The 24,738-nt window shown below is 42.1% G+C and overlaps 1 long non-coding RNA gene across 1 annotated transcript; it reads right to left on the bottom strand.

Annotated features, from left to right (window-relative positions):
• Positions 1-3,367: 3,367 nt before the first annotated feature.
• On the bottom strand, positions 3,368-21,258 carry LOC137619519 (uncharacterized). The gene is made up of 2 exons (XR_011039924.1): positions 21,125-21,258; positions 3,368-4,003 (listed from the first exon to the last, which is right to left on the bottom strand). It is a non-coding gene; the product is annotated as an uncharacterized lncRNA (long non-coding RNA).
• Positions 21,259-24,738: the final 3,480 nt, after the last annotated feature.

Genomic DNA, 24,738 nt, shown 5'->3' with positions numbered 1-24,738 from the left:
CCCCTTCTAGTATTGTGATAGCTGGCGTATCCCTCCATAGAATTCTGTCGGGCAACGGAGTTGACAGCTACATGATTATCGGGTAAGTTTAATATTGAAAAACACAACATTTTTATTAAAAAAAAAAACTTAAAATATATATATCTAAAGACAATCAAGATATAATTAACAATAATTATTTTCTGTCCATGAAGGAAGCCCTTGAAAGTTCCAGGACTCAAAAATAACGTTTACATAATTTTTAGTTTGAAATATTTCAATATAGATCAGCTATACATACATAAAGTAAAGAAATTTGTCCCTTAAATACCTCAACTTGTAAATATATTAAGATTTTGTGAGTCTCAGTTTTGTGTCCCAGGTTTGTGCAAAATGGAATAGAGTATAAAAAGAAGCAATGTATACTGTATATAAAGGTAAATATGGAAAAATTAAAGAAAGATCATGGAACAGCGGAGCAAGTATTCTGAATCACACTGGATTAAAATTTATGTATATAAAAGGTCAATGTGGAAAAAAAAAAGATCATTGAAGAATAGAGTAAGTATTTTGAAAACACACTGGATTAAAAATGAAAATAACACTGGATATTTGCATAATGAAGGGATCCATAAGAAAGATAACTGAAGAATAATGGTCCTTGAGATGATAAAAGAGAATTTCTGAATCATCTGTCAAAATGATTTAGTAGAATATAATACCTCACCAAATCAAGTAAAAATGTATCACAGATATAAGTGTAAAATAACTGTAAATTTCTTGAAATTTTGATGAGGAGGAATTAAGATAAGTTTGTCCGAAAATCAGTAACTATAAAAGTAGCAGGACTAAGCAAACTTATGGAGAAATTAAAACCTAGATCCAATGGGAGTTCAGAAGAAAGTGTGCAGGTAAATTATTTCACTTCTATTCTTAATAAAGAAAACAATGATGGTAAGTTAAAACTGTGTGGAGGTAAATCCTATTCTTAATAAAGCTAAGATGATGATGACAATGGGTGTCAATAACAAAGAAAAAAGAAAAAAAAAAGAACAGATGGAAAGAGAGAGAGAGAGAGAGAAGTGAAGAACTGTGTTGTGGTAGTTGGTGAGATCTCAAAAAAGTAAAGAATTTGTGATACCTTCCTGACTATGGACTGACACAGGAGGGGCAAGAGCATTTAGAAAGAATGTAGCAATAGCATAGTTGAAATACAGAAAGATGGTTACACAGTTGGCTGGCAGAGAGATGGATACAATGTGTATCTACATACTTCAAAAACATTCTATGCCTACTAAAAAAGGCATCATTCCAAAAGCGGACTACTATGATTGTAAAGGCTGTTCATGCAAGGGAAATGTCCTAAAGACCTGTGCCCAAATGCACTCTCCACCAAGCTAAGGCCAGGGAGAGCCAGGCAATGGCTGCTGATGATACAGCAGGTAGACCTATAGGCTCCCCCAAAACGCCCATCCTTAGCTCACAAAGATGTTGAGATTGCAGACACTACAAAAACTATCAAGCGTAGCGTGACTCGAACCCCAGTCCGGCAGAATGCTAGGAAGGGACATTACTAATAGGCCAGGTGTGAGCTGGTGGACGTAGTCTTTGATGTGTACAAGAAGTCAAGTCTGAAATTCAAGATTGGGATGAAAAGGGGACAAGGGAGCAGAAGAGTGAAGAACAAGAACAAGAAAGACACCAGGTAATTGACAAAGCTTTCTTCGTGGTGCAAGCAACAAGACTGCTGTTTCAATTCCTTGCTGAGATGACAAGCACGGTCAATGTCACAAAGAGAGATGATGCTATTAGCAACACAATTTAGTCTCTGGATGCAGTTTTCCTACGTTTTCATAAGGAAATTGACAATCAAATATTTGTACATGCCATTGGTGTAATGACTGAAGGGAGAAGTCTATTATCATTAATGCTAAAGAGACAAACATGCTAGTTATAGAAATACTGTCTCTGTGCTTCCATCCATACAGTAAATGTGTCTTGAGAAAATGTGGATTGCCTTTGGTCAAGGAACCAAGATTCTATGGATTCCAGTCCATAAGGTAGTTTCTGCAATAGGGCTTAAGAAAACTATTTGATGTTTTGAGAAAATGTTGATTGCCTTTGGCCAAGGAGGCAAGATTCAATGGATTCCAGTCCATAAGGTAGTTTCTATAATAGGGCTTAGGAAAACTAGAAGGATCCCATACTTTAATGCATTCACTGGATGTGATGTCACATCTTGCCTTCCATGGGAAAGTGAAGAAATCTTGAAATATATTTGATGAGGTTTCTGAAACATTCACTAATCTCAGCCAGCATCCAACATTGATTCCTGATTTTGACCTAGAGAAGCTAGAGAGATTTAGTGTCCTCGTGTAAACAAGGTCAAGTACAGCTATTAGATTTCTTTCCCTGCCAGCTGGGTATACAACCCAATTCCATCAACATAGGCAGGTGTCAGAAAACAAGCAAATCGTGCAGCCTAACAGACTGGGATCATCTGAGGCCGGACAACCATCTCCAAACCAGACACAAGCAGTTCTACCAAATGAGGGTGGATGCATAATGGAGACATGGCATATGTTGGAAAACTACCCACTATTGCAGCAAGCTGTCGGGAACTGACAGTGTTTATGTAAGAAAGGTTACAAAGAAAGATGCAAGTGCTTACAGTTAGCACTCCCCTGCACATTGCTCTGTAGCTGCTTATGTGAGCAGTGGCTGCTGGAAGACCAGTGGTATGGTTTGAACATTGTAGTACAAAGCTAACAAAATGAAAAATGGACGAGCTGGTGGCCACCTTGAAAACTGTAAAATCTTGAAAATTAGCCATTATGTTAAGTCCACAATTCTAAACATGTAAAAATCTCCTGCTTCACAATCATAGCAATCAACAACCAGCATTCACTTCTTGAAAAGAAGAAGAAAACGGAAAGTTCAATTAAGGGCTCATCAGCATGTCTATAACCGTTACTCCCAAATACCTAAGTGAAGAGCTATCGATAGAATTTTGGGGGGCACATCCCCCTTTTTTTAACAACTGTCTGTTTCATTACATTGTTAATAATTTTAACAGCTGCTCCAGCTCATGCTGGAAACATATTCTCTAATTAAAGGACAAAAGGTTTGTTTATGTTTAAGGTAAACGCAAGATTATGTACCTACAAACAGCAAATCTTTATAATCTTTATAACAAAAAACTAAGAGATTCTGATATATGTTAAATTTTGAATTAACCTCATGCATTGCAGTTTCATGACCAATTATGAAAGGTAAATACTATGTTCCCTCTGCTTTTCAATGCTGTAGTGTTTCAGTCAGAAAAAAATTGGAAATTTACAGAAAAAAGCCAAGACAAAATTCAGCTATACTAATAAAATAAAAAAAGAAAATGTAATTGTGTAACTTTAACAATAACCCAATGTTTTAGTGCTAAAGTCTTACTAAGATGATAATGAAATCAAAATTAACTCTTTAAAAGATATGCTTCACCCCTCAAATATAAAAAGTTTTCAAGATGAGCTACTGAACCCTTAGGAATGTCAATGAGGCTCTTACACTGATTATATTACTGGAAATTATTAACAGAATTCTTGGTAAAGAATAGTATACGCAATATATTACATACAAGGTAAGCATTGAACCAAAGTATTCAATCTTTAAAGATCCTCTTGATAAAGTTTGAATTGATAATTTTCCATAGTGAACACTACTAAATGATAACCTTCCTATTCCGCTTATAAAGTTTATCACAAAGAAATTTTATCACCATATAGTAAAAGTAGTATCTTGAGCTGATATCTAAGTATATTAACTTGTGCTGAAGTCATATAGTAGAGATCAAAGACAGTCCCTGCCGTTATCTATGAAGACGAAAATTAGGAATATAACGCCTTGCTTCTTTCATGTGGATTGGTCCACCAACTTCCTCTTCGTACAGTGGTATGACGGGTTGCATTATGTGGCACGGCTCAGAGTACATATCTCCACAATCCTTGGGTATATTGCTAACAACCAAATTAATCTGAAAAAAAAATCAGATTAGAAAAGCCGATAAGATTATAAAATTTTACATTCTATGGAAATTTTATGGAAGTTAGTTTACTATAATCAAAACTACTTAAGGATAAGCACTCTTAATTCATTCTAACATTTTGTTCTATGTAACATATTGAAAGTAGTAGTTGCACAGTAAATAATCTTTCATAAATAGTTAAAGTTTTATTGAAAATAACCATGGTACAAGGAAATATTTCAAAAACAAATTTTATTTTAGTCACTTCAAAATCACTTGACATCTGAGGGATTTACTAAGAACAAAATCTGTTAACCCAACGATAAACAGCTGAGCTTCACTTTACATTTACAATTGAATTTAAAAGATTTTCAGCAAAATTTATAACTATAAAAATGACGAGCATAAATCAACGTAATAACTAGGTCAGTAAGGGAAAAAAGCCTTATAACTTGAGATCTGTCAAGTTGAAAAGCTTCTGCAGCAGCTCCCAATTAGCTGACGGAATCTTCAATTACCTTTACACTTTTTAGCCAAGTGAACTTTCAAACCTATCTTCTATTAATGAACCTTTTTTTCCCATTTGTATAGGGTAAGCACGGATGGCTTTTTTTTCTTTTTTTTTTTTTTTTGGCTTTCGGGGTGGACCGTAGTACCGATCGGATGCCCTGCCTTACGTTGCTTAGACCCGGCAGCGTATGTAAGCCTATGTTACCATCAATTACTTGTCATGAATGCCATGGCACTACTCAGTTCGGATATTCTTTTCTTCTCTTTTACAAAGAGCTATCAAACATTGAAACTGCAGCTGGTAATAATAGTCAATACTGTACATATTTGTATGGCAGGTTTGCAAACATACCTGCCACATATTTGCAAAACAACTGCATATCCTTGTCTTTTGATTCATCCAGGTGCACCCAGACAAAACTACGCATGTGTAAACCTATCCTTTTATTCCAGAATGAGAAAGGGAAAACAGCCAAAATCTGAGAAACAGTAAGACTATGTGTATACTGCTTACAGTTGAAGTCTAAAGTGAGCGGCTTACTAACTGACAGGTGATTGGGGCTTCTTCACCACATGCCAGAAGTTATAGCTTCTTTGTTAAATTTCAGCAGCCAATATATCTTTGCTGAAGTCACACTATAGTGATGAATCATGGTTGGTATATGTGTACTGTAAATTGGATAAAACTAAACCTAAACAGTACAGGACTTTCATCCTTCGCAAGACTATGGAACATATTAGGTTAGGGGTCCAGAATGTTGTAGGCCACCAGTAAAATATGAAAGTTAGGACCCAGAAAATCTAAGTTATATTAGCAGCTAAACATTGGAATATGCCTTAGGTTAGGTTAGCAGCTACCAATTGGGATATGCCTTAAGTTAGGTTAGCAGCTACCGGATATGCCTTACGCTAGGTTAGCAACTACCAATTGGGATATGCCTTAAGCTAGGTTAGCAGCCACCCATTGGAATATGCCTTAAGCTAGGTTAGCAGCCACCCATTGGAATATGCCTTAAGCTAGGTTAGCAGCTACCAATTTGGTTACACCATAGACTTTTCTATTTCACAATACGCGCAACCATTTTACAGTTGTACCAGAAAAAATTTATAAAAAATAAAAAAAAAATGGAGAAATTCTTATATAGATATGTATTTCTAACCTGAACAGAAATAAGCTATCCATTAACAAACTGTGACAGCAGTAAGTATTCCCTTGTGTAGTTTGAAATTTGTTTCACTGAATTAGAATACTGTACAATATTAGTAAGGAGACTGGAACTGACATAATTAAATAGACCTCTCCAAACACAATAATTGAACCCCAAAACCTTTATGTACTTGTAAACCGATAACACGAAAACTTAATTTATTTAAAAATTACCAATTCAAGCCGCTTCAGACATTCATTTCCCATTTTCTGTTTGATTATACCTTTGTCCCAACTTGCAATCATCTTCACAGTAACCAATCAGAGCTAATTTTAGTGTCATTTGAATTACTTCTGGTCATTCTTATATTTGTTGCTAGTGGGATGTTACCGCCATTATATTGTTCGACTTATACCGACATGAAACGCAAAAACATAAAAAATTTGTAAATAATATGTATTTTTCCTAACATACGTACCTGGAGCTATTTATTAGGGTATTACTTTCGGCAGCGCTGAAAACCAGCCAAGACAATTTTAGTGAGGGATAATTACCCCATCCGCTAGTTAGCGGGAGGGGGTTGGGGTAGACTAGCTACCCAGCTCAATCACACCTGTCGGTTGAGTAACCACTTTTGCTTTCTGGCAGGATTTCTAGGGCGACAGGGTGGCGGGTCAATTTGTATAAATAGCTCCAGGTTTGTATGTTAGGAAAAATACAAATTATTTCCAAATTTGTTAGTTGTTCCGACACAGATACAAACCTTCGCTATTTATTAGGGTGACTTACTCTTAGGAGGGAGGAAGACCTTACCAGCTGGCCTTGGTCATGACCCGGGGTCCTCTCTATTTTGATCTGTGATCGATAGTAGAGGGAACCCTACCCTCGCTAAAATCAAGGTAGTTACAAGGTAACTCACTGATAGTGGCCTGCAGAAGCTTGTGTGAGAGAGACTCGTGGCTTGTCTTCATGTAGGAACTTGAGGATTCTAAGACATATCCAATACCCTCCCTCAAGAGGTATTGGTGACGTAACAAACTATCCATTCATACCCAGGATGCACAAGGGAAATTATTCTTACCTGCAGAGGGGTGAGGTCAGCTATGCTTCGGTCTTGCAGAGCTATTTCCCCAGGGGGGGAGAAGGAGAAAGAAAGAAGTGAGCTAGACATTCTTTTCATTCACCCTAGACTAATCCGGGTAACCTAAGCCCTCAACCCTCTGCTACTTGTCCATCAAGGAGCCTGAGGCATTAGATCACTTGTTGTGCAGCCACCACAGGACCAATGGAGAAGGTTTCGATGCTCCTGTGAGTTACGTCTTTCAGGTAGAGGGCTGTGAAGGTCGTCTGACGCTTCCACACGCCCGCTTGCAATACCTGTGCCACAGAAAAATTCTTCTTGAACATCAGAGATGTTGCAATGCCTCTGACATCATGAGCTCTGGGTCGGTTGGACAGAGTAGGATCTAGATATAGAGCGTATTCGATTACTTTCCTTATCCAGGAGGAAATAGTATTCCTCGTGACCCTCCTCTTGACCTTCCCCGTGCTGACAAAAAGTGCTCGTACACGGGGGCGAACTTTTGCTGTTCTTTTTAAGTAACACCACAGACTCCTCACTGGACATGGTAACAGTTGGTCTGGATCTTCAGTTACAGAACGAAGACTCTCTATCCGAAATGGGCCGAACCTGGAGTCCGGCAAACCCGGATTTTGAGTCTTAGCTACAAACTCAGGGATGTAGTTGAGGATTACTTCCCCCCATCTCCTATTATTATTATTATTATTACTATCCAAGCTACAACCCTAGTTGGAAAAGCAAGATGCTATAAGCCCAGGGGCTCCAACAGGGAAAAATAGCTCAGTGAGGAAAGGAAATAAGGAAATAAATAAATGAAGAGAACAAATTAACAATAAATCATTCTAAAATAAGAAACAACGTCAAAACAGACATGTCATATAATAAACTATCAACAACATCAAAAACAAATATGTCATAAATAAACTATAAAAAGATTATGTCCGCCTGGTCAACAAAAAAGCATTTGCTCCAACTTTGAACTTTTGAAGTTCTACTGATTCAACCACCCGATTAGGAAGATCATTCCACAACTTGGTCACAGCTGGAATAAAACTTCTAGAGTACTGCGTAGTATTGAGCCTCGTGATGGAGAAGGCCTGGCTATTAGAATTAACTGCCTGCCTAGTATTACGAACAGGATAGAATTGTCCAGGGAGATCTGAATGTAAAGGATGGTCAGAGTTGTGAAAAATCTTATGCAACATACATAATGAACTAATTGAACGACGGTGCCAGAGATTAATATCTAGATCAGGAATAAGAAATTTAATAGACCGTAAGTTTCTGTCCAACAAATTAAGATGAGAATCAGCAGCTGAAGACCAGACAGGAGAGCAATACTCAAAACAAGGTAGAATGAAAGAATTAAAACACTTCTTCAGAATAGATTGATCACCGAAAATCTTGAAAGACTTTCTCAATAAGCCTATTTTTTGTGAAATTGAAGAAGACACAGACCTTATATGTTTCTCAAAAGTAAATTTACTGTCGAGAATCACACCTAAAATTTTGAAAGAGTCATACATATTTAAAGAAACATTATCAATACTGAGATCCGGATGTTGAGGAACCACCGTCCTTGACCTACTTACAATCATACTTTGAGTTTTGTTAGGATTCAACTTCATACCCCATAATTTGCACCATGCACTAATTCTAGCTAAATCTCTATTAAGGGATTCACCAACCCTAGATCTACATTCAGGGGATGGAATTGATGCAAAGAGAGTAGCATCATCTGCATATGCAACAAGCTTGTTTTCTAGGCCAAACCACATGTCATGTGTATATAGTATGAAAAGTAATGGGCCAAGAACACTACCCTGTGGAACACTCAGATATCACATTCCTATAATCACTATGGTGCCCATCAACAACAACTCTTTGAGATCTATTACTTAAAAAATCAATAATAATGCTAAGAAACGACCCACCCACTCCCAACTGTTTCAGTTTGAAAACAAGGGCCTCATGATTAACACGGTCAAAGGCAGCACTAAAATCAAGGCCAATCATACGAACTTCCTGACCACAATCAAGGGATTTCTGTACAGCATTGGAGATTGTAAGAAGGGCATCACATGCTCCAAGGCCTTTACGAAAACCAAATTGCAAACTAGGGAGTAGATGATTACCTTCAGCAAACCTATTAAGACGTTTTGCCAGAAGACGTTCAAAAACTTTAGATAATATGGGAGTTATGGAAATTGGGCGGTAATCAGTGGGACTTGAGCTACCACAAACACATTTACATAGAGGAGTAACATTACCAATTCTCCAACTAGTGCTAAAAGCTCCTCTTCTTGCTAACTTGCGCAAAATAACAGATAACTTTGGAGCTAAGAAATCTGCTGTCTTTATAAAAAACAAAGGAAAAATACCATTTGGGTCTACACCTCCATAAGCATCAAGGTCCATCAACAGAGCTTTAATCTCACGAGATCGAAAAGCTAAACTAGTTAGTTTAGCCTCAGGAAAACAGGAATGAGGAAGTTCAAGTTTTTCATTACTCTGTTTACTGTCAAAAACATCAGCCAAAAGGGTTGCCTTTTCCTTTGAACAGTGAGTGACTGAGCCATCTGGTTTAAGTAAAGGAGGAACTGTTGCATCTACACCAAAGAGTGCAGATTTAAGGGTAGACCACCATTTATGTTCCTGAGTTGTACCAGAAAGTGATTCTTTTATGGTTAAATTGTACTCCTTTTCAGTTGAGGCATAAAGTCTCTGAGCAAAAGCTCAAAGCTGAGTATAGTTGTTCCAGGTCAAATCTGATCTGTTACCCTTCCAAAGTTGATAGGCCTCCTGCTTCTCCAAAAAAGCACGTCTACAATCATTATTGAACCACGGTTTGTCCTTCACTCGGTACCTTAGCATACGAGAAGGGATACGCCTATCAATTATGTTGCCTAGATTCTCATTCAAAGGGAAAACAGGATCTACACTATTATATAATTGTGACCAATTCAAGCACAAAAGATCATGTAAAATCCCATTCCAGTCTGCTTGGGATTTCATATAAATTTTACAAGAATATGATATATCAGGGACAGGCTGCTCAGTCTTCACTAATAATGAAATCAAGGCATGATCAGATGTCCCGACGGGAGAACCAACCTTACCAGTTATAACGCCAGGGGAGTCAGTGTATACAAGGTCCAAGCAATTACCAGGCCTGTGAGTAGCTTCATTTATGATTTGCTCACAGCCTGATTCAGAGGCAAAGTCTAAAGCTCTTAAGCCATGGCGATCGGTAGGAGAGATAGAACTTAACCACTCCCTATGGTGAGCATTAAAATCACCAACAAAGACAAAAGAAGCCTTTCTATCATCTTCTTGTATCTTAGCCATAATGGTAAGAAAACAATCGAAGATAGAATCATCCATGTCTGGATTCCGGTAGATCGAACATAAATAAAAGTTGTTATGCCTGCCACAAACTTTTATTACCTGAATCTCATGACATCCACATTGATAGCAGGACTTATGAGAAGCTGGGTACTCGGTCCTAATATACACCGCCATTCCCCTGGCCCTAGGGATGGCATCACGTTTCAACATTATTGGCTTCTTGAAACCAGTTATAAGGAGCTCAGGTGAGTGCCTCATATTAGAAACCAAAGTTTCTGAGCACAAAAGAATATCATACTGTCTGGACGCAACTGTAAGGTCTTGGATATTTGCATGAAGACCACGAATATTGCAATACAGAAGACGACATTGACGAAATCTAGGACGTACTGGTCCAGGATTTCGCTCAATGTCTCCAGACAGCATAAGAATTAATAGAAATAAAAAAGACACATCATACTTAAAAACTAGATTAACAAGAATTATAACAAAAACAATACGTACAGAATTATAAACAAAGTGATTGATGATACCCATAGACTATAGTAAAAAGTCGGAAAAACTGGTCAACATGGAGGAGCCGATACACCATGCAAGGCTAAATACCCTCCAGGATAGCCACTTCAACTGAAGGGAGGACAGTAAGGATGGTTTTGAGAAGAAAAAGAATCAGAAAAAGGAAAAGACAACCTCTTGATAAACCACCAGGCATCCATGGCCCTTCTATTAGGCCTGCCCAACACACCATTTCAAAAAAACAAGAGGAAGAAAAAAAAATAAGATAGAATAGTGTGCCTGAGTGTACCCTCAAGCAAGAGAACTCCAACCCAAGACAGTGGAAGACCATGGTACAGAGGCTATGGCACTACCCAAGACTAGAGAACAGTGGTTTAATATTGGAGTGTCCTTCTCCTAGAAGAGCTGCTTACCACAGCTAAAGAGTCTCTTCTACCCTTACCAAGAGGAAAGTACACTGAACAAATTGCAGTACAGTAATTAACCCCTTGGGTGAAGAAGTGTCAAGTATCTCATTGTTGTCAGGTGTATGAGGAAAGACAAGAATATGTAAAGAATAGGCCAAACTATTCTGTGTAAGTGTAGGCAAAGAAAAAATAAGCCGTGACCAGAGAGAGGGATCCAATGCATTACTGTCTGGCCAGTCAAAGGATCCAATACCTCTCTAGTGGTAGTATCTCAACGGGCGACTGGTGCCCTGGCCAACCTACTACCTATAGAGTGGGAGACATCAGCAGATAGACCATGAAGTTCGCTGACACTCTTAGCCAAAGCCAGAGCAAGCAGGAACCCCGTCTTCCACGTGAGGTGGCAATCTGAGGCCTGGCGTAGTGGTTCATAGGGGAAGCCCTTCAGAGACCTGAGGACCTGAATCACGTTCCAAGGGGGAGGTCTTAGCTCTGCCTGGGGACAAGTAAGCTCGTAACTGCGTATGAGCAAAGCAAGTTCCAACTAGGAGGAAATATCGACTCCTTTCAGTCTAGAGGCGAGACTCAAGGCTGAGCGGTAGCCTTTGACTGCCGAGACTGAGAGAAGCATTTCTTCCCTAAGGTATACAAGAAACTCCGCTATAGTTGGAACAGAGGCATCGAAGGGAGAGATACCCCTTCCACGACACCAACCCCAGAAAACTGACCACTTCGCCTGGTAGACTGCCTCTGTGGATCTCCTGAGGTGTCCAGCCATTCTTTTCGCAACCAGTTGCAAAAAAGCCTCTCTGTGTGAGGAGGCGCTGGATAGTCTCCAGGCGTGAAGTCGAAGCGAGGCTACGGGTCTGTGGAAGATGTTGGCATGTGGTTGTTTGTGGAGGTCGTGCTGTGGAGGAAGCTCCCTCAGGATCTCCGTGAGGAGATGCAGAAGGTCTGGGAACCATTCTGCATGATGCCATAGCGGAGCTATGAGGGTCATTTGCAAGTTGTTGCTTGCTCGTACCTGGTTGATGACTTTTCTCATCAGACAGAACGGGGGAAACGAGTAAGCGTCCAGGTTTATCCACCTTTGTTGAAAAGCATCTTGCCAAAGAGCTTGGGGGTCTGGGACTGGGGAGCAGTACAACGGGAGCCTGAAATTCAGGGCGGTTGTGAACAGATCCACAGTCGGGGAACCCCATAAAGTCAGAACTTTGTTGGCTATCAGAGGATTCAAAGACCACTCGGTGCTAACTATCTGAGTCGCTCTGCTCAGCTTGTCTGCTAGCACATTCCGCTGATAGTGTCACCGAATTGTCTTCTGCCCATCTGAGTATCTCTACTACAAGATGGCACAGCTGCTGCGAAAAGGTACCGCCATGTTTGCTTAGATCCTACTACTGTGGTGTTGTCGCTCATCAGCAACACGGAGTGCTCCGCCAGGAACTGGTAGAACTCTTTGAGGGCCAAAAAAGCTGCCCTCATCTCTAAGAGATTTATGTGCTGGTACCTTTGTGATTCGGACCATTGGCCGGAGATGTAATGGTACAGCACGTGAGCCCCCCACCCTTCTTTTGATGCATCCAAAAAAGTATCAATTCTGGGGGAGAGATGCGAAGATCGACCCCTTTGCAGAGGTTCGGCTCCGCCAGCCACCACCTGAGGTCCAACTGTTCCTCTAGCTCTATGCGGACTAGGTGATCCTGGGAATCGGGGTGCTGGTTCCACTGGGATTTTAGTCGCCACTGGAGGGATCTCATCCTGAGGTGACTGTTGGGGACCAGTCAGGTCAGGGAAGAGAGGTGACCGAGAAGGCGAAGCCAAGACTGCGCCGGGAGCTCTTCCCGACTGAGGAAGACCTGTGCTATCTCCCTCAGTCTGTGGATCCTTTCATCTGATGGAAACGCTTTGTGCCTTAGGGTGTCTAATCGCATGCCTGGGTATACCAGTTCTTGAGAGGGGAGCATTTGAGACTTCTCAAGGTTTACCACGATCCCCAGATCCTGGCAAAACCTCAGAAGCTCGTCTCAGTGGCAGAGAAGGGCCGCCTCCGAGTCTGCCAGAATGAGCCAGTCGTCCAAGTATCTTAGGAGACGGATGCCGACTCTGTGAGCCCAAGATGATACTAGGGCGAATACTCTCGTGAATACCTGGGGTGCTGTGGAAAGACCGAAACACAGTACCCTGAACTGGTAATGCTTCCGATTGAACATGAATCTCATACTTCCTGGAAGACGGGTGAATTGGGATCTGGAAGTATGCGTCCTTCAGATCTAGAGTGCATATGAAGTCCGGGAGTCTTATAGCTTGTCGGCCATCTCCATCCTGAAAGGTGTTGGTTCGACAAACCTGTTCAGGGCCGAGAGGTTGATGACTGGTCTCCAGCCTCCAGACGCCTTTTTCACAAGAAAGAGTCGACTGTAGAGGCCTGGGAACCCGTCGAGGACCTCCTGGAGAGCGTCCTTCTCCAACATGGACTGGACTTTTACCCTGAGGGCAAACTCCTGTGCAGATCCCTTCGCACGGGAGTTCAATGGAATCGGCACTCGAGTCAGTAGAGGGAGAGAGAGCGTGAACGGAATATGATACCCGGAACGAATCACCTCGACCGTCCAGGGTTCGGCCCTGTGGTGAAGCCACCTCTGCCAGCGGCTTTGCAGGCATCCCCCCAAAGGTGGGCAAATGGGAGGATTGCCTGTCTTATTGGGACCGGCCTCGGCCAGATCCCTTCTTACCCTTTCCTCCACGGAAGGACTTTTTGCTGTGAAAGGCCCGCTTTGCACCCTTTTTACCCTGCTATTTTGGGTCTCTAGCCCTTTTTGGTTGAGGGTTTTGCTGTGCTTTCTGCTGTGGCTGAGAGGGGTAAGGTCTAGCTGTTAAGACCTTTTGTATGAGGGAGTCCTGACTAGACTTCCTCCACCTCTCTGCCACCCGCTCGACATCCTCGGGATGGAACAAACAATTGCCCTCAAAAGGAGCATTTTTCAGGCTCGCTACTTCGGCCTGAGGGAGATGTCTATAGAGCTTGCCTATGACGGCATCTCTCCTCTTCAGGATAGTGTTGGCCCAAAGGTTCACTACCTGATGGGAGAGGAACTCGATGGCCCGAGTGCCAGACAATAGGAAAGTCTCCAAAGACTTCCTGGAGGACTCAAGAGACAGGTCTTTAGACCGCATCAGTTGTCCTAGGGATCCTAGCCAGAAATCCAGCCACGAAGTAGCCTGCATGGCGTACTTCACCACCTTTTCCTGGTTTAGGATTTCAGAGGCCGAAAAGGAGACTGGAAGTCCCGTAAGTTTCTCGAAGGGAGTGGCCTTCGAGAGTGCCTCTATAGAGTGGTCGAGAGGCAGCGTTGGAAGAGATTCCCCAAGGATCTCGTAGTACCTCCTCTGGAACACATACGGAGGAGGTAGGACCTTGGAGGACGAGTTGGAGTGGAGAGAAGAGGTGGACCCAGTTGCCTAGGACACTGCCTTACGCTTGGCACTCTTCAACCCCTTTGACCAGGGCAAAGCTGCACTGGTCCTATGAGGTTTCTGAGTGCCATAGAACTGGTCAAGGACTTTCTTTCCCATCTAGAGGGGCTGGCGATGGATCTGGAAGTCCACTGATGGAACAGATGCAAGCTAGGACCTGCCAGAAGATGTGTTCCGACTCCTTCCTCTCATCCTCTGCAAGCTTAGGGCTAGCGGCTGCTGGCAGAGCGTCGTCCTCGAGATCGATCTGCCCTTCCACGTCCGAGCTCTCATCCATCGGAGCCTGGCGTGGGTCGAAGTCGTCAACTGTATAGACTGGGGATAGGGAGACTACCGGGGAGGCGCTTGCTTCCGGCTGCCTGGGAGGCAGTGAGGAAGGAAGCCTGGCCGTGGATTTGGGGATGGTGAACAAATCCTTCGGTTCCCTCCTACGAGGCCGGAGGTCTTCTGTCCCCAAGGGGTTAGAGGACTCCGTCGGCTTACGGGTGGAATGTAAGTCCATTGCTGTACGGGGAGAATCCCGTAAGGTTGCAGGTCGTGCCTCCTTAGACGCTATCTATACCAGTAAAGAAGGGAAGGAATCTCCATAGTAAGTAACCCTATCCTCCTTGGGGGGCAAAGGACGAATCCTTTTCCTTTCCCCCTTAGGTCTGGCCTGTGGCATCTTGAACTGCAGGGGGCTACCCTGAGGTTCATGCCTAATCTCCTCCAGAGGTCTTTTGCGAGGGGATGATCGTCTCCCCTTGCCAGAGGGGCCCGCCTGTGCGAGAACTTCTGACCTCCTCCTAGGATCGGAGGGAGGAGAGGACCCTGGAAAGAGAGGAGACGACAAGGGAATCCTAGGTGTATCACCTAAGGGCTGAGAGCGGGGAACGACTCCCTTCATGGATTGGCGCATTACATTGAATAAGGTGCTAAGCCACTGGGGGTCACGGGCTCCTGAGGAACTGGGGGAAGGTGCTTAGGAAAGGACTGCTCCCTGGATTTAGGAACCTGGGCAGATTTCCAAACCCTCTTGTCTGATGGAGGCTTCCCTATAGACAAGATAGGCACAGGCCTACCCTAAGGAATAGGGACTGGGCTCGGTCGCACACGCGACCGTTGTCTCTGTTGAGGCCTAAGGGGCTCGAGAGACTGACTGTGAGCGCCAAGATGGTCGTGTGCTCTTAAGCCGAACTGTTGGTAGGCGGAAGGGAGCTCGTGCGCGCACCTTTCCCGATTGTGCGCACCTTTTTCGCGCTCCTGGAGTGCATGATGTTGTTTGCGCACCTGGCACGCATAAGGTTGTTCGCGCACCTGGCACGCATAAGGTTGCTCGCGCGCATGGCGAGCAATAGGATGTTCGTGCATATGGCGCGCCATAGGATGAACCCACGCGTCATGATTGCCATTTTGTTCGCGCGCGCCAAGACGGTCGTGAGCGCCAAGACGGTCATGAGCGCCAAGTCGGTCGTGAGCGCCAAGTCGGTCGTGAGCGCCAAGTCGGTCGTGAGCGCCAAGTCGGTCGTGCACGCCGATTCAGTCGTGCGCACCAACCTGGTTGTGCGTGCCAACTTGGTCATGCGAGCGAGAGCTCTCAAGTTGTTGAGAGAACTCAGTGCTACGCTAAACTGAAGGTTAACGATAGCTTGTGTTGTGTGAGCGCGAACGATCAACACAACGAGTTTAAAAACTCTGTCATAAAAAGGATGACTCTGGTCACGAGAACCCAAAAGTTCAGCATGAACTGTGTTGCGCGAACCCGAAGGAACAACGCAACAAGAAACCGGAGTTTCTCTGTCACGAAACACCGAAGTGATAGCGCGACTAGAGTTACGAAAGCCCAAGAGTTCAGCGTAACTCAGGTTACGAGACCCCGAAGGATCAGCGTAACGAGGAATCGAGGTTCCTCTGTCCCGAGATCTCGAAGGATCAGCGTGACTGACGGTACGAGAACCCGAAGGTTCAACGTTACCGTCGTTACGAGAACCCGAGGGTTCAGCGTAAGAGAAACCCAAAGGTTTCGAGTCGTGAGAGCCCGAAGGTTCAGCGCGACGGAGATCCGAAGGACTCCTGCTGTTATGAGAACCCACAGGATACACATGACGAGAGCCCGAAGGCTCACGATCACGCCAGCCCAAAGGGTGATCGTCACGAGACCCCGAAGGGCCAACGGGAGGAGAACCAGCAGGTTCAAAAGGGCGTCTCCTCACAGCCTGAAGAGGAGAACGCCCGGGGTGGAGAGGGGTTACCCACCCCTCCACTCTACGAACCTCCGGCGAGGAACATACAACAGACTCCGCCCGAGGGGGAAACTGATTAAGATCAACAAATAAATCCTCCGCAGGAAAGGGAAGTTTGCCCGAAGAAGAACTACTCTTATAACAAGGTTCTCTTTCCGCCCCTGGAGGAGAACCTAAAGCGTAAGGAGATTGCCGATGCACAGAGGCCACCTTCTCTTTGTGAATGAGAGATATGTTCCCCCGAAGGGAAACTCTCCTTGGAGAGAGCCCTGTCACCGCCCTTGGTGGGTTAGCTAACTCCTCGGCGTCGGAACCAGACCCAAGGTCTGGAAAAGAACAGGCGCTCCCTGGGGGAAGAGAAGGAGCCGACTCACTAGGGGAGCCGCCATCCTCGTCTATCCCACAGGGTTGACCTGGAGTCACAAGCCCTGCGATACTGCTCTACCATAGCCCGGAAGGGTCTGGTCGAGGATTAGCTTCAGGTAGTGATTTGGGCGTAGAGGAAGCAAAAGTCCGCGATTTCTCTGATTTCGAGGAAGACCCTGAAAGCGAAGATTTGCGTTTAGACTACTACTTCTTACGCGCAAACCTCTCCCACTGGGAGGCAGGTCACTCCCTACACTCGGAACAGATGTTGTTCCGCGAACACTGAGTTTCCCGGTAAGCCGGGCATAAAGGATGTGGGTCTGTCTCCAAGGACGACATGAAGGTGCTCCAGCGGCGGCCCTCAATCCCTGGACATGTCCGCATAGCGGGACAATAACCATACACACACAAAAGAAAAAGAAATAAAGTCAAGGCGGTTTAACGGGAGAGAGAGAAGGCACGTCTACACTCTACCGAGCCAAAAGTAAAAGTGGTTACCCAACCTACAGGTGTGAGTGAGCAGGGTAGCTAGTCTACCCCAAACCCCTCCCGCTGACTAGCGGATGGGGTAATTATCCCTCACTAAAATTGTCTTGGCTGGTTTTCAGCGTTGCCGAAAGTAATACCCTAATAAATAGTGAAGGTTTGTATCTGTGTCGGAACAACTAAGACTTAAAACCAATTTGCAATGGAAAATAACACAGATATACTCTACCTTAATGCGGGGACAAATATAAAACTTTGGTTAATATACGACACACTAATTTATAGCAAAACTGGAAATCGCAATAAGAAATTAACAAGTACTGGGAATTTTTCTGTGTATGACTGATGGGGGATGGGGCATAGTCACCTATGTATTGATGGATTAAAATATAAACAGTATTTCACTGTTTATGTCCATTGTTTACTTTTGAGAGGCTGATGGTGGGTTACTGCACATCCCCTGTCTGTATTTTCTTTTGCCAATTCTGTTTTTTATATTGACATATTCATTACCTGGCTTTTCAACCAATAGAGAGCTTCCAATATTTCTGCATTAGTTCAAGGATGCTTTACAAAAGCTATTACTTTCCACCACCGCTTCTGTTCAAGGATGACTACAGCCAGATGATGTCTCCCAGAGAGGAGTTTAATCTATAACGAAATTAAGCGTAAATTCATTTATTTCAGTAATTTTTACGTAGAAAACAATGTCCGTTAAGTATAAGCTTATTGTTGCTCATCTGAAAGTAAAAAATAACCCATAAATAATGACCCACATAGTTGCCGTGCACAGCTCATCTGTGTACCACTTACCAGAATATAGGAGTGGGAGATTATGTTTATATGCGAGCAAAGCAAGATAATAGTGCAAAAATCATCAGAAGGACTGATATGAATTGCAATATGGGTAATTATACTTCAATAGAAACCCAGGGGGTGGCGCATGCAGCACATCTTTGAACTGCTTGCCTGAACAGAGGAGCAGTGATATAATGTTTCTTTGCAAGCGAAGCTAACCACGGGAGAGCAAAACCTCTCGGAGGGACGTGATATAAATTGTAGATAATAATGATACTTTAATAGTGTTCCATGAGGGTGGTGTGCACAGCAAATCCATATACCGCTTGATATAACAGAGGAGCAGTGATACAGTATGTTTATTTGCGAGCAAATCGAGCCATAGAGCATAAACCATTAAAGGGACGTGATGTGAATTATACTGAACGTACTTATGATACTTTAATAGTGACCCATGCAGCTGTCATGAACAGCACATCCATGTTCTACTTGCCAGATGAGGAACAATGCGATTATGTTTATTTGGGAGCGAAGCGACTCACAGCCGAGTGAAAAGCATTAGAGTGATAGCATTTGTTATAAGAAATGGACGAGTGTTTACATTTACGAGACTGATGGTGAATTATTGCACATGCGTTGCTTGCTTTCGTTTAACCCAACTTTTATTTTTTGTATGACGGGATCATTACCTGGCCTTTTTAACCAATTATGAGCTTCCAAATATAAACATACAAATTACCGGATGTTGTTCTACAACAGTCCCTGATTTTTCAGTTTCAATTTGATCACCATTACATAAGGATGTCTCCATGAGGGAAGTACAATATTTTGAAATTTAGAGTAATTATTTTGAAATTTACTGCAATTTCATCCATGTTGACAATTGATTATGATGAAAACGCACTCTGTTTAGTGTTTAGCTATTGCAGCTCATGTGAATGTAAAAAATAACCCCAAAATAATGGCACACGGGTGTGCGAGCACAGCTCAACAAGTACTGCTTGCTTGAGCATAGGGGTAGTGATGTTTGTTGATTTAGAGTGTGCAGCAAGCCACGGCATAGCAAAACCCATTAGAAATTTGAAAATATATCTCCGAAATAATGACTCATGTGGCTTGCGAGTGCAGCTCAACACGTAGACCTACCACTAAGATCGCGAGCCACGACGGAGCAAAAACCCTTGGAAATTTAAAAATATATCTCCAAAATAATGACCCATGGGGTTTGTGAGCGCAGCTCAACATGTGGGCCTACCACTTTGGCAGCGAGCCACGGAGGAGCAAAAACCATTAGAAATTTAAAAATTTATCTCCGAAATAATGACCCATGGGGCTTGCGAGCGCAGCTCAACATGTAGGCATACCACTTGACAGAACATATAAGTGATGTAATGTTAATTTTGCAAGTGTAGTGAGCCACAGCGGAGCAAAAACCAATAGGAAGACAAAGTGAATCATAGATAATTATGATACTTTAATTTTCAGCCACTTGCATGAACCATACATTTTTACAACTGGTTATATTGTGTATTTTGCATGGTTGATAATTATTATTGCTGCAAATCACTTTTCAGGTACATGGCCTCGAGAAAAAAGAAAAAAAAAATAGGGGGTTTCTCGCCAAGTCCCCATAATTGTCTTTATATAAGGGAGTCCAAATACTCAAATGAGTGGTTTGCCCCAATAATCATGGTCAGAAAAGCATAAAACACAAAATAGCTAGAAGGAAAAATGTATGGGTCATGTAATTGGCAAGAAATTAAGGCATCATATATTTACCGAAAACAGTACTAACAAGAAATCGATGCTCAAGAAAGGTACCTCTGCCGCAGTTACTCCGGTGTCTTTTAATTTTTCCTGTTAATTTTCTTGGGTTCTGCATTTATTATTATCCATAGATGATTAGTTTTCATTTCATCCTACCCAAAACCCTGATTCCCATCTAGAAAACTCCCATAACTGTTGGGGCATAAATGATGGTGGTAAGCGGAAAAAAGAGAGTTTTGTAAAGGATAACATCAGAATAATACAAAACAGAAAAAATGGCTGAGTGGAGCCTACGTGAATTTTACAATACCTATATTATTTATTAATTGGGGTAGGGTAAGAAAGGCTATGGTAAGGTAAGGTAAGGTAAGGTTCGGTAGTGTATGGTACGGTAAGGTTAGGTAGGATACGGTTAGGTAAGGTAGGGTTCAGTAGGGTATGGTAAAACAAGGTAGGGTTTGGTAGGGTAAGGTAAGGTAAGGTAAGGTTAGGTTAGGTTAGGTTAGGTTAGGTAAGGTAAGGTAAGGTAAGGTAAGGTGGGTATGGTAAGGCTAGGTGGGGTATATGTAAGGTAGGGTCCAGTAAGGTAGGAAGTTGTTATTATCATTAAAAGGGGCTTTGTTAACCCAATAAGTCAAGCTCGACTCTTGCAAAGCTGGCCAAGGCAGGGTAATATAAGGTAAAATAAGGTTAAGTGAAGGACGTTTTTAATTTTTGAATTGTGACTCAACCTCCTACAAACTCTCCACTCAACCTAACAACGAAGTTACTCAATACCAGGAATCTGTGCCCATTCATAGAGCTCTTGGCATCCAACACTGCTCAAAAGAAATAGGCTAATGATGGGGACATGAGGTTGGACCTGGACCAGTTTTGAGCCTAATTTTATGCTAAACACTAGGCTACGTTGGAATAATAACATAACTAACGGTAGCCTACTTCAAGTCACTGCCTGAAATACATAACATACATAGCAGTAGGCCAACATTATTATCAATACTTACAATAAAGGGATCGTAGCATGGAGTTGGTTGACCGGTTCAAGGTGTGGCAGTCTAACAGATTCTGAATTTCAAATTCTGAAATTTCCCGGGGGGTGGCGCTGCCTGTCAGTTTGTCAACTAGTTATCAGAATAACGGCTCCCCACATACCTACCCGAAAATCTTTTCTCTCTGTCTCATTTATATTTTTCCTATCCTTTCTCCAGGTCATATATCAGTGTTGGGTTAAAAAAGGACTGATGAATTAAATGAGGATTATATGAAGTTTTCCTGGGTGAATTGTCTCTCATAATAGCCTACTCACGTACTATTTATACTTCGTTGGTTTCGTAAAATACATAATATACAAGTATTAACCTTAAATAGTATCATACTGTATATTATCTATAGTTTTATAAGATTATTTATATTTTCTTATTGTATTTCATGGCGATGGATGAGGTTACCAACATACTACAGTATAGACAGCGGAGGAAATTAAAATTATAATAGTTACCCTAGAAATTAAAAAAACATCGTTTTCTACCAAAGTTTACGAGTTCCATTTTCTGAATCTTTACTTTATCTAGGACTCGTATATTTAACCGGCTCTTGAGATGAAAAGTAATAGACAAATTGTGTAATTCTTCTTTACAAAATCTTAAATTCGGCGGAAAATATCGGTATAGTAAATATCTCAAATCCTTGGGCAAGTAAAATTTATTAATCATCTATCATTAAAAGCATTTGCGAGTGGAAATTTTAACTCAGAGAGAGAGAGAGAGAGAGAGAGAGAGAGAGAGAGAGAGAGATCGTCTATTATTAATGTAATTATCTTTAGCGTTATTGTTATCATATATTATGATTATTATTATTACTATCTAAACATGCAGAACATGACGTAAAAAGTTACGTGGTGCAAGAGAATGCTGTGAGGCAAAACAGACCCTATACTGTGGTCCCAGTTATAGTAACATTGTGTATTCTTCTGAAGAGTACTAGCCTTTTGTGACTTGGGTTACAGTCTAGTCTGTAACCACACATCTTAGTGTTTCTCCCATAGCTGCCATAGATTACAGGGACCAATTATTTCCGAACTATTCCAAAATTACATAGAAATATTGATCGAAACTGAATTTCAGGTAGATCTTTGTACATGTTACATAAGATTTTTTTTTTTCATAATTCTGACCATCCTTTATTTTCAGATCTACCTAGAATGTACTATCAACACTTTGTTTAAGGGTTTAAAGGCCGTTCAAGAATGACAGAGGCAAGGGACAGTGACAATGCCCTAGTTAGAAGCACAGTGTCCTAGAGACTGACCATATATACACATGATCTGCACTCAAGCCCCTCTCCACCCTAGCTAGGACCAGGCAGGGCTAGACAATGGCTACTGATGACTCAGCAGGTAGACCTTTAGGTTCTCCCAAAAACCTCCATCCTTAGCTCACAAGGATGGTGAGGTTGCAGACACTACAAGAAACTACTGAGTTTAAGCAGGACTTGAACCCCAGTCCGTCAGGTTGCCAGGGAGGGACGTTGCCTATTCCATCCTCATGTTAAAAATTACACACTATTCTATAAGTTTTAATCCAGCTGTGACCAGATTGAGGAATGATCTTCCTAATCTGGCAGTTAAATCTGTAGAACTTCAGAAGATCCAGATTATTGCAAATACATTCCTGTTAAACAGATTGATAAAAGCCTCGTTACAAAATTTGTATATGACTGGTTCATTTTAACGTTATTACTGATCTTAAAATGCTATATCTTTCTTTTTTATTATTTCTCATATATAGTACATTCATTCTTTTTCTCTATTTCTTCTTTCATTAGGCTGCTTACTCTGTTGGAGACGTTGGACTTGTAGCATTTTGCCTTTCCAACTAGGGTTATACCTTAGCCAGCATTAATAGTAATAATGATAATTTATCAATGATAACTAATGAGTGTAAGATTTCGGTAGATGAGAGAGAGAGAGAGAGAGAGAGAGAGAGAGAGAGAGAGAGAGAGAGAGAGAGAGAGAGAGAGAGAGAATAGTGGTTTTTATTATTCTAGTTAGGATTTTAGCATTATTCTATCAACCACAGCATTAATACAACTCCTAATATCACAATGGTCAGATATTTGTCACCATCTTAATCATTGTAACTATCTTAATGATATAAAACCTCTATATAGACTGTAATTGCAATGTACGTATGCCAATCAATTCATCTTTTCCTTTCATAATACTCACTGAGTGATATTAACACTTAGGGAAATACCAGCTATCTCCCTGGGGGGTATTTTCTTGCCCACACTCCCTCCTTCCCCCTCTCTCTCTTCAACTAGTTTTTCTTTCTCTCTTTCCCCTTTTTTTTGCTATCCTCATATCTCCCCCAGGGGGTCTTCCCTCTTTTCATCGCAACTTCCCCCTGGGGAAGGTCTCCGCCACTTATTAATCTTGTATAACACCCAGGGGAATGAGTGAACTGCGCCGGGTATTCAGGTCTCACAAGGGGACCTTTTGTTCCCTAACTTTTTGGGGGTGGAGGCGTTAAATTCGTTGTTTCTGTTTGATGGTGCTCGCTAATTAAGGATGTATCTCGTTTATTTATGGATAGTATTTTAAGGTTAATTTACAGAACTGTCAATTAGGGAAAACAGCTAGTCCCTGTTGGAAGCTCTTGCAAGGGGACGGGATGGGATCTCCCTGGGGCTACCATTGAGAGAGAAGTCACGGCTCTTGTGAGATATTCAAGCACATGTGTACCTTGTAATTACTATTAAGTTGCTTGACGCTTATCATCTTATTTCTTCTTTTTTTTTACTGGTGTATAATATCTGCATACTGTGCGGGAATCAGTCTGACACATTCTGGGAAATATCTGATCTAAGGATCAATGCAGCTGCTTCATCTTCTGGACGAATATAGCTTTTATTCTTTTATTCTTTTAATTAAGATACTCTCGTTTATTCTATTTTTGTAATTACACAATATAAGGATATGAGTTTCTTAGGGGAAAATATTTTGAGTTTAAAGGTTTAAAGGCCGCTCATGAATGGCTGGGGTAAGGGACAGTGACATTACCCTGTCAAGCAGGACGATGCCAAAGAGGCTGACCATATAGACATATGATCAGTGCCCAAGCCACCTCTCCAACCAAGCTAGGACCAGGGAGGGTAAGGCAGTGGCTGCTGATGACTCAGTAGATTGAACTATAGGCTCCCCAAAACCCCCCAACCTTAGCTCACAAGGATGGTAAGGTTGCAGACACTAATGGCAATTACGAGTCTCCCCATATTTTACTTATTCACAATTATAATAGCAAACACGTTCCTATCTGTTTTTATGTGTGCATGCATTATTGATACAGCTTTAAGTAAGTGTGTAAGACTATATTAAAGCCTAGTTTACACCATTAACTGTCTGGAGTTTTTAACATAAACATATGAATCGTGTTTAAAGGTTTAAAGGCCACTCATGATGGTAGAGGCAAGGGACAATGACTTAACAACCAGGACAATGCCATGGAGACTGACCATATTACTCATATGATCAGGGCCAAAGCCCTTCTACATCAAGCTAGGACCAGGGAGCGCCAGGCAATGGCTACTGACGACTCAGCAGGTATACCTATAGGCTCCT

This window comes from Palaemon carinicauda, chromosome 26, assembly GCF_036898095.1.
Source record: "Palaemon carinicauda isolate YSFRI2023 chromosome 26, ASM3689809v2, whole genome shotgun sequence".
NCBI classification, from domain to species: domain Eukaryota; kingdom Metazoa; phylum Arthropoda; class Malacostraca; order Decapoda; family Palaemonidae; genus Palaemon; species Palaemon carinicauda.
Note: the sequence above shows the minus strand (reverse complement) of the source record. Positions and strands in the feature narration are given on the sequence as shown.